The following is an 11688-nucleotide window of genomic DNA, read 5'->3' on the forward strand; positions in this document are numbered from 1 at the left end:
GGGTCATGTCTGATATGTCAACTATGTTTGTTGTTATTTTTAGATTTGAAGGACAATTTACAAGTCTGACTTGGAGCAGATTTTTATTATGAATAAAGAACTCAAGGCAATTCACGAGGACCAGGGGTAATCAGGCATTTCTCTTGATGGTGAAATAATTCTTTAAGAATGGGCATAACTAGGATATTTAACAATGTCCAAATTAGGTTTTGTATGAGTTATATATTTTTTTCTGTCAGTAGGTTTTTCAAAAAGTTCTTAGCCTAAATAATCTTATGGGAAAAGTTCCAAGATACCAAATGTGACAAACTGCCACTACACTACAAGGTGACACAGACTTCAAATGTCCCAACCATAGACAGCAGGATCCCTAATGCATATGCTGGCCTCTGTGGCTGGGTGAGACAGGCCCTATGTTCACACTTGTTACTGGAGTAGAACCTGGCTTATACTAGCTAAAACATCTTCCAAAATCCTTTTTGTGGCAGACAAAAGTGAGCTGAGTATTCTGCTACAGTCACTGGACTCCAGCACCCACGCTAATACAGAAGCCATCATATTAAATGTTCCTGCTTTCTGTGGTAAAAGGAAAGAAAATCCAGCGTGGCTGAAGGAGACAGAAAGGGGAGAGTCTTGGGGAATGGGGTCAGATAAGTAATGGGAAATTGATCACAGAGGGATTTATAGGTCATTTACGCCAAATAAGACATGAACTTGGGTGGGGGATTTAGCTCAGTGGTTCTGGCACTGGCCCCGAAAGCACAAGGACCTGAGTTTGATCCCCAGTACAAAATAAACAAACAAAAACGGGGAACTATTGTAGGGTGCAAGACTGATGAGTGACATGATCTGACTTATGATTTAAATTATCTCTTTACCTGTGGTGTCAAGGACAGACTCTGTGGAGATAAGGTTGAAAATAAAGAGCTGTTGGAGAAACTCAGTCAAGAGACGATGGTAGTTGTGCTGATAATAAGAAGTGAAGGAGGCAGGTCACTAGGGCATGACTTGAAAGAGTGTATATTCTGTCCATAGCCCCTATCTCTCTGGCTGTTACTCTTTTGGCTTCCTGGCTGCCACGAGGTAAACAGCTTTCTTCTGTCACGTCCCTCTACCACAATGATTCTGCCTTGGGGCCAGATGATCATGGACTGAAAAATTAAAACAATGAGACCAAATATATTTTTTTCTTTAGGTTGATTTATGTCAGGTATTTTGTCCCAGTGATGAAAAGGTGACAGATACACTAGGTAAGAAGGGAGTACCGTGGCCTTTTTTTGGAAAATTCAGCCCAACCTACTCCCAGTTATGTGCTGGGCGGGTCTGCCTATATTTGAGGTATGTCTTCTCCAGCTTCCCAGCTGTATGTACTCCCTGAGTCTCCATCCTAAGCTCGTGTGAACTCTCCTATTGAAGGCATAAAGAATTGCTCTGGCCAAGAGCATGCATGCCACCTGAAGGGGGCATGTCCATGCTGAGGTCCTGACTGCTGCGGTGGACACTTTGGGTGGGGTGACAGGAGCTATTAGAAAAAGTTGTCTGGGCTTTTCTAGTAATGCAAGTGGCTCCAATTTATCAGAACCTGACCCATCTAAAATACAGGCTGGGCAAAGATTAAAACTAGACCCATATCTTTCACGATGCACTGAACTAAAACCCAAGTGGATTAAAGATCTAAATATTAAAACAGTAACACTAAATTTGCTGGAAGACAAGTTAGGGAGAACTCTTAAAGACATTGGCATACAAAAAGACTTTGTGAACAAATCCTCAGTAGCATGGGAACTAGCATAAGAATCAACAACTGGGTCTCATGTTATTAAAAAGCTTCTGTACTTCGAAAGAAACCACCAACAGACACCACAATGTGGGAAATTTTTACCAGCTGTTCCTCAGACAAAGGTCTACTATCTAGCATATATAAAGAACTCAAAAAAATCAGACCCACCCCAAATATAAAGACCCAGTTCAAAAATGTGCATCTGAAGTGAACAGACATTTCTCAGACAAAGAAGTAGAAATAGAAAATAAACATGAAAAAATGTTCAACATCACTGGTCATTCGAGAGATGCAGATGAAAACAACACTGAGATTTCACTTCACCCCACAAAGAATGGCTGCTATCAAAAAATCAACCAAGAACAAATGCTGAGGGAATTGCGGGGAGAAAGGAACATTTCTCCATTGTTGGTGGGAGTGCAGACTGGTGCAACCACTGTGGAAATCCATATGGCGATACCTCAAAAAATTAGGATTAGAGATCACATTTGACCCAGCTATTCCTCTGCTAGGTATCTTCCCAAAAGAATTAAAAGAATCATATCGCAGCAATATATGACACCCATATCTACAGCAGCACAGTTTGTAATAGCTAAAGCTTGGAAACAGCCCATTTGCCCATCAACTGGAGACTGAATAAAGAAGATGTGGGTTTTAAATAAAATGGAGTACTGCTCAGCCATAAAGAATGAGAAACTAGAGATATTTATAGCTAAGTGGATGCATATTGAAGACATCCTCAGGTGAATTTTATAAGACACACGTGTAAATGCTGAATAGTTTCTCTAGTGTGAGAAGCTAAAAGTGTAAATAAGGATCAAAATGTATAATTGATATTGTGTGACAGGAAGAAAAGGTTTAAAGGAGAGGAAGTGGGAGGGATAGGGAAAGGTAAAAAGGGAAAAGAAAGTATATGAAAAGAAAAAACATGAAAACAATGTCTTTGTAAACAGGGAAGGGTGGAGTGGGTGAAGGGAGGGTAGGGGAATGGGGAAAAAATAAGAACCAAGGTAAGTCATGTAAAGGCACGAGATCCCAATGATGAGTGTAACTGTATTGTATACCTAAAATGTACCAATAACCTTAATAACAAAAAAGAACAAAATGCTGTGATTTACCATACAGTGGGTGGAATTGGAAAACATCCTGTTAAATAAAATCAGCCAGACACAGAAAGATAAGAGCAAAAAGTATCACAAATACCACATACATGTTCTCTCTCACATGAAAGCTTAAAAAAATGAAAAAAGACCTGAAAGTGGAAGGACTGGGAAAGATGTGTGGGAGAGGAAGGATATATGTCCCATTAATTTTCATTAATATGTATTAATAATGGATAAACCTTGACCCAAATCATGAGTAGCTACAGATCCCACACCCCTCTGTCTAACACTTGTTTATCTTCAAAATATGGATGATCTACCCAAAACCAAACTAGGAGAAAAAGTCCTCCCTAGTAAGCTCCTCGTCTGATTGTGTACAGCTGATGAAGAGTGTATCTTCATGAACTACCACTGACAAACCCTCCTGTTTCAACTCAGATCCTAATTGTACATGGCTGGAAACTCAACTAAAACTGACTTAACCAAGAAAAGAAACACAGTGGTTCCTGTAGTTGAATAGTCAAGAAGCAAACTTGTTTTAGGTATGGTTTGATCTAGGGGGCAGGTTTGTCTTTCTATCTCTTGTTTCTCTGCCTCTTCTTGTTTGTACCACTCTTAGTTCTCTCCCTCTCCCTCTCCTCCCTCTCCCTCTCCTTCTCTCTCTCTCTCTCCCTCCCTCCCTCCTCCTCTTCCTTCCTCTTTCCTCTTGATAGTGAGACCCCAACCCCCTTAAACAACTATTTATTTCTTTATTAACATATATTCACCTACTTTGGGCCAGGTACTGATCCAGTACCCTTGTGCCTAAAATATCACTAGAAGAAAATACAGTGAACCAGTAACTATGGTCACTTTTAGGGCTGTAGAATGAACTGGGTGAGAGACAGCTTCTTATTCAAATGTAGTTAAGAGAGAAGTCTTGGCATGGAGACCCAAGATTTACAGTGTGTGTCCATTTTTGTCTCACTAATCCTGGCTCGTGTCAGTCCAGGTGCAGTCGTCCTTTCACATGACCAAGAAGGGAGAGGAAGGGGCAGCACCTTTCAGTTTGGTGCCCAAACAGACTTTGCAGTCAGGAGCTCTGATGAAGTGGGCACCCAGGAGCCCAGGAGGGAGCCCCAAGGCCTTGGAGAGAAATACTGGCCAAGGCCTCTCACTCTTCCCCACCCATAGCCAAAATGGCAAGCAGGAGCTTCTGTGCCTGTGGTAGCTTTCTCACAACCTGTGATCTCCAGCTCACTGTAAAGAAAAACCATGTTTATTCCCAGGCCCAGGTCAAGGTCAGCCATTAACACAATGGCGAACCAGGGCAGTTTATTACTACAGTGGGTTCTCAAGCCAGTGTCCTGTTTAGGGAAGACAGTCCCACAGCCAAGGTGCAGGAGAGATCTCAGAGCCCTTGAACCATCCCTGTAAATGTCAGCAGCTTTCTTCCCTAACATAAGTCACCCAGAAGCCACCTCCCGTGTGTCTTAGGAATCATTGAGGGAAAACTCCTATTGGTTGAATAGCCAGAAATGAGTCTGCAAAGCCCACTTCTTTACAGTGGTCCCCCTACCCTACATTTCCATGGGGAGTGTCAAAGTGACAAAATGCTCCCTAGCCATAGCTGTGTGGCTGTGGGGACCATCTCCTGCCTGGACACTGCAGGTAGGAGGAAAACATCTGCCACAAGCAAGGCTCCCGGGCCCCAGGAAGTGGTCTTCTCCCTCAGAATTGACCCTGCTTCCTCACCTAGAAAGGGACACTTGACATTCTCCAAGACGTATTTTAATGCTAATGTGTTTAGTAAAAAAAGGAGCCCAAACAGATGTGGTCCATTTGGCAGGGATGTAGTTCATTTGTTAGCAAGTGCAAACGGCTGGTTGGCAGGATATTAAATATTACCTTGGCTATTCACAAACACTTCATATTTCAAGAAAGGCAGGGAGGCAAGGGCTGCATCCAATAAATCAGCCATTGTCAAAGAGACAGAAAGAGGCAAAGATTTGATAAATCTATGTCATTGTGCTGGGAGATCAAAGGCCCTAACATATGTATTTGTGCAACTGGCATTCCAGCAGACAGCTAGAACAAACCAAGGTCTGGGACAGCTGGAGAAAGACAGAATTAGCCCATTCTAGTCTGTAATTAGATGGGTCTCAGGAGCAGTACGGGTGAATGTCAGAGGCTGAGTCCTTGGGCTGGCTGTCCCTGCTGGAGGGATGGTGGAGTGTGAGAGGCAGGGCAGGAAGGGCTGGCTCCCTTTATGCCCTCTACTGAATTCATGGAACCTGCCCCAAGACAAAGGCCACTTCCAGGTAAACACCCCCAGGATGTCCACTGGTCCCCATCTTCTACAGGTGTGTTGATTATTGCACACAGCAGGCCAGGTGGCAACCCCAGTTTGTGAGTGTCCCAAATTAGAACAGGCCTCTGGATCTCCTTCTGTCCCTTGCTACCACAAGCCTCATTTTCTCTGCGATTTCTTGACTCTTTCATCTCCATCCATTTCTTTAACTTTTGCATTCACTTTACCTTCTCCTCAGCCATTTTTCCCCATTAAGTTTATTGGTACATTACTGTATGCAATACAGTTACATCCATCATTGGAAACTTGCACCTCTGCGTGACGTATCTTGGTTCTTATTTTTCCCCATTCCCCTGCCCTCCCTTCAAGTCCTTCACCCCTCCCTATTTACGAAGACTGTTTGCAGTTTTACCTTTTCATATTTTTTCCTGTCACATCTTTCCTTTCCCCTACGCCTCTCCCTTCCTCTCTTTTAGACCTTTTCTTCCTATTACACAATATCAATTATACATTTTGATCTTTATTTACACTTTTAGTTTCTCACACCAGAGAAACTATTTGGTATTTACACGTGTGTCCTATTTATTTCACTTAAGGGTATGGCCTCAATGTGCATCCACTTAGCTATAAATATCTCTAGTTTCTCATTCTTTATGGCTGAGCAGTACTCCATTTTATTTAAAACCCACATCTTCTTTATTCAGTCTCCAGTTGATGGACAAATGGGCTGTTTCCAAGCTTTAGCTATTACAAACTGTGCTGCTGTAGATATGGGTGTCATATATTGCTGCGATATGATTCTTTTAATTCTTTTGGGAAGATACCTAGCAGAGGAATAGCTGGGTCAAATGTGATCTCCAATCCTAATTTTTTGAGGTATCGCCATATGGATTTCCACAGTGGTTGCACCAGTCTGCACTCCCTCTAACAATGGAGAAAGGTTCCTTTCTCCCCGCAATTCCATCAGCATTTGTTCTTGGTTGATTTTTTGATAGCAGCCATTCTTTGTGGGGTGAAGTGAAATCTCAGAGTTGTTTTCATCTGCATCTCTTGAATGACCAGTGATGTTGAACATTTTTTTCATGTTTATTTTCTATTTCTACTTCTTTGAGAAATGTCTGTTCACTTCAGATGCACATTTTTGAACTGGGTCTTTATATTTGGGGTGGGTCTGATTATTTTTGAGTTCTTTATATATTCTAGATAGTAGACCTTTGTCTGAGGAACAGCTGATAAAAATTTCCCACATTGTGGGTTGTCTCTTAGCTCTGTTGGTAGCTTCTTTTGTAGTGCAGAAGCTGTTTAATAAGATGAGATCCCAGTTGTTGATTCTTTGTGCTAGTTCACATGGTACTAAGGATTTGTTCATAAAGTCTTTTCCTATGCCAATATCTTTAAGAGTTTTACCTATCTTCCAGCAAGTTTAGTGTTTCTGTTTTAATATTTTCATCTTTAATCCTCTTGGATTTTAGTTTACTGCATGGGGTATCTTTCACCATTTCATTCTTTAATATGGCTGAATAGTTCTAACTGTGTGTGTATATAACATGGTACTAAGGATTTGTTCATAAAGTCTTTTCCTATGCCAATATCTTTAAGAGTTTTACCTATCTTCCAGCAAGTTTAGTGTTTCTGTTTTAATATTTTCATCTTTAATCCTCTTGGATTTTAGTTTACTGCATGGGGTATCTTTCACCATTTCATTCTTTAATATGGCTGAATAGTTCTAACTGTGTGTGTATATATAAACATCCCCCAGCCCTTTTGAGACAGGGTTTTGCTAAGTCACTAAGCTGCCCAGGCACTGATGACCACCTCCCCACATGCTGGGTTTAGAGCTGTGCTCAACCATACCCAGATAATCATCCATTCATCTATGGGTGGGCATCCAGGCTGATTCTATGTCTCAGCTCTTGTGAATAGTGTGCTTCAGTAAGCATGAGCTTGTCAATCTCTCTCTTGTACAATTACTTAATTTCCTTTTGTTTTGTTTTTTAAGACAGGGTTTCACTACCTAGTTCAGGCTGGTCTTGAACTCACTGTGTAGCCCAGACTGAGCGGGAACTCTCTGCAATCCTCCTGCCTCAGCCTTCTGAGTGCTGGGATTACAAGTGTGCACCACCATGACCAGTTTATCTCCTCTGTATATATATACCCAGGAGTGTGATAGCTGAATTATATGGTAGCTCCATTTTTAGTTTTTTGAGGAACTCCTTTCTTCTTTCTATAGTGACTATACTAATTTACATTCCCACTAATAGTATATAAAGGTTTCTTTTTCTACACATCATCACCACCACTAATTATCTTATTTTATTGATAAAAGCCATTCTAACTGGGATGAGATGAAATCCAGATGTAGTTTTGGTTGGCATTTCCCTGATGGCTAATTATAGTGAACATTTTTTTCATGTATTTCTTGGCAATTTTAATATCCCATTTGAGAAGTGTCTTTGTTTTCCTTTTTATTTTCAGTCCTTCAGATTGAACCCAAGGCCTTCTTACTACATTCTCAGACCTTTAAAAATTTCTTTAAAGTCTTGAAACAGGTTTTACTAAGTTGCCCAGGCTGGACTGAAACTCGCGATCCTCCTGCTTCAGCCTCAGATTTCCAGGATTACAGGCTTGTGCCAGCACAACAGCTGAGAAGTATTTATTCAGACCATTTGGTGGGTCAGGTTTAAGGTGAAAAATCCATTCTTCCTATTTGGAAAATGAATCCAGGTACTTCTAATGAATAGGTTGCTGAGTTATTGAGGTGGGAGAGACTCAAGTGGGCAGGAAGAAGAGTGGAAGGAGTGTAGGGAGGGCTTCCTGCCCTAGGAAACTCTCAGGTAGGGGCAATTGATCAAGGTAGGCCCCAGACCACATTGCTAGCCCAAAGGCCTTGTCTTCAGCGAGCCAGTTCTTCTCAGCACACTGCTCTGTGTCAGGAGACCACAGCTCGGCCAGGAGAGCACTGGCCAAGGAACCCTGTTCTTAAGCGCCAGGCAGTGGAGATTCCAGGCAGAAGCTCAGGCTGTTGGGGGTCTACACACACGGAGGAAGCCAGGATTGTGTGCGCCCAAGGGTGGGGGCAGGCTGAGGCAGCCTGAGTCTTCCTCAAAGTTGAGATCAGCAACTGAGGACTTCAGTGACCACAGGAAAAGGGACAGAAGGACAGGAAAAATGGGGCAGGGATTTCCATTCCAGTGAATGGTGCGGTCTTGTCTTCCAAGCTGGGATCCCAAATGCCCCAGGCCCTTCTTTCTACCAGTCACTCCCCCCAAGCATGTACATTTTCCTCTTCCCTCCCTCTCTCCTTAGTTTGCTCAGATTCATGCCTATTGTTGCTCACCGACTTTCTCTGATTCCTGCATTCCACCTTCCTTGCTATGGACTGTATTTTTTTTTTCTCATTGAGTTTATTGGTAATTTTAGGTATACAGTACAGTTATATTCATTATTGGGATCTTGTACCGTTATGTGACAGGTCTTGGTTCTCATTTTTTCCCCTTATTCCTGCCCTCCCTTCACCCCCTCCTCCCTTCCCTATTTACAAACACTTTATTTCCATTTTTTCATTTTCTCGTTTTTTTCTTTTCCCTTATTACCTTTCCCTACCCTTCCCACTTCCCCTACACCTTTAGCTCTTTTCTTCCTATTTCACTCCTAAGTGAAATAAATAAGTCACAGGTGTGTAAATACCGAATAGTTTCTCTGGTGTGAAAAACTATGATAGTACATAAGATTTTAATGGCATAATTGACAATGTTTTTTTTTGAAAGCACAAACTGATCATGCCACTTTCCGGCTTGATTCTTCCGTGGCTCCCTATTGCCTTAGGCAGATATGAAATCCTCTCTTCTCTCTTTTCCTGTTGAATCTCATCCCTCATACCTTCCTGGCACTCATACTCCTGCCATGCAGAACTCCTTTCCAAACGCTTGCTGTTTCTTCACCTGAATCTTCACTAACCTTGCTCACTCTGCCTGAGGTCCCCCACCTGCTGTGCTTCAGTGTTTGGCCTGGAGAAGAACCTGTGCTGAAGTCTTTGTTTGGAACACAGAAACACAGCAGAGTGCTGCTCCGTATCAGTCCACACCATAAGGGAAAGAAAATTCCAGGTTGAGTTGCAGTTTCCATTTGTTTTGTTTTGGATCCCCTTAAGTAGAGATAGGTTTTATGGCTTATATCTAGGTGTTTCCCAAAGCCTCATGGGCTCAGAGGTGGGGCTTTTCAGAGCTGGCTGGATCTAAGGTTTGTGAAACTGGGATTAAAGATATGTGGTACTAAATTAGTCCACTGATTGGAATGAGCATGGTCTTGGGAGTGGCTGAATGTATTTACCGAAGACAGATCCCCACCCTGGGTGTGAGTGACACCACCCAAAAGGCTTATAGACTGTTTGGGATAAAAGGGAAAGGCAGGCTTGCTTCTGCTGCTGCTTGCTGCTTTCTGTGCACCACACCATGAACTGTTTCTCCTCTGTGCATCCCTCTGCCATGGCATCCTGCACTGGATCCAGCTGACTATGGACTGAAACCTCTACAAACTGAGGTTTTAACTTGGGTGTCAGGTACTGTCCAGCAATGAGAAAAGTAACTAAGATAGCCAGCCCATCTTCACAACAGTGCAGAGCCTAGAAGGAAGTACACAAAGAATCTAATCGAAGGACACAAGAACCAGGATCATGGTGAAGCAGATGCTGAAAAGACTCCAGTGAGGCTGAGCAGAGGCAACCTCAGGTCAGCCAGTGGGACCTGGAAACAGTGAAGATCCTGCCCAAAGACTCTGGCTAAAAGTCTGGAGGGTGCCACAGCTCCCACCCACACCTGTGAACAAAGTTTTAGAGGAGGCTGGGCCTGTACATCGCCCCCCACCCCCAGGAGGCTTAGCTCAGCAACCAGAGATAGTTACTTGCTCAGAGGGTAATAGAATAAACAGCTGATGAGTTAGCCTACTCCACTTTCTCGGCTCATTGGCTTACCTGTTTGCTTTGGGACTCCCTTTGTGTTTGACTGTTTGTTGAAGCTGGGATGGGTGAGGGACTTGTTTATGTTTGTTTTGCTGATCTTCTCAGAGCCTTCTTAGTCATCTTGCCTGTCCTTTGATGCTGAGGTGGGGGAGAGGTTACTCAACCAGATACTGCTTTGCCTCTTCCTGCTTCCTGTGTCATCCTGCAGCGCCCCCTGGCTGTAGCCTAGTGAGAAAGGACTAGCTTTTCCCTACACCCTGGAACTTCATCCTCTTCATTCGCTGAATTGAGGATCCCAATTCTTTTGGCTTCTGCCTCTTGGGCAATTCCACAGCTCATGAAGAGGGAGGGGCTCCAGGCACGATGCTGACCTGGGTGCATGATGATGGCTCTCAGCTACTCACTGAGGGTAACTGAGCATAAATCTGTGAGAAAGGAGTTAAAACAATGACTATATGGAGATGTTAGGGATGAGGCTGGAGAGACAATAGATTCTCTGCTAATGTATTTTTTTCTCTCATTGAGTTTATTGGTACATTTTAGGTATACAGTACAGTTACATTCATCAATGGGATCTTACATGACAGGTCTTGGTTCTCAATTTTTTTCCCCTTGTCCCTGTCTCTGCTAAATATTTGAAAAAGAAGAGTGAGACTGATGGAGCCCAAGAAAAACATTTGCAAAGAATCCAATTTAAAGTTATTTGACTAAGGGCTCTGCTATTAAGTACAGTACTTGAGGCAACATAGCCCTGAAGATACAGGAAATGACGAAAATTTACCACAACATGTGAAACAAAGACTGAGGAATGGATGAAACTAGGGAAGAAATGATAGGAACTCATCTTGGCTCAACTCTGGCAATTCTCTTTGCAAGACAGGAAGCAAGGTGCATCTACCCTGGGTTCCGTCCCATGGGGCTGCGTGGGCCAGGCTTCCCCTTTCCATTGCTCCAACACCTCCAGTCACTGCTGGAAAGGCACCATCCGACCTGTCATGGAAGGCGCGTCTCTCACTCTCTCACATGGACACGGATTGCCTTCTGCCCTTGGTGTAAGCAAGAGGCGTTTTTTCCTGCGTTTATAGTTGAATGGTGGTGAGTGGGGGCAATAATTAATGAGGTCAGTGAAACAGGCCTTCCACATTCAGGTTGAGTATCCTGTATCTGAAGTGCTCTAGGTCAGACATGTTTTAAATTCTGGATTTTGGAATACTTGCATATACATAATGATATTCTTGGGGATGATAACCAAGAGTAAACATGAAATTCATTGTTTTTCATATACATCTAATACACATGTCCTGGCAATACCTTATACCTTTGCGTGTGCCCACACAAGGTCAGGTGCAGAATGTTCCACTCGGGGCAGCCTGTTAGCCCTTATAAGTTTTTGATATTAAGCCAGACATGGTGGCATGTGCCTGTAATTCCAGCTACTTGGGAGGCTGAGGCAGGAGGTCCCAAGTTCAAGTGCAGCCTGGGCAACTTAGTGAGATCCTGCCTCAAAATAAAAATAAAAATAAATATAAATTTAAATTTTTTTTTTTTTTTTTGTACC

Source organism: Fukomys damarensis, unplaced genomic scaffold (genome assembly GCF_012274545.1).
Source record: "Fukomys damarensis isolate Sample0158 unplaced genomic scaffold, DMR_v1.0_HiC HiC_scaffold_13, whole genome shotgun sequence".
Classification (NCBI taxonomy): domain Eukaryota; kingdom Metazoa; phylum Chordata; class Mammalia; order Rodentia; family Bathyergidae; genus Fukomys; species Fukomys damarensis.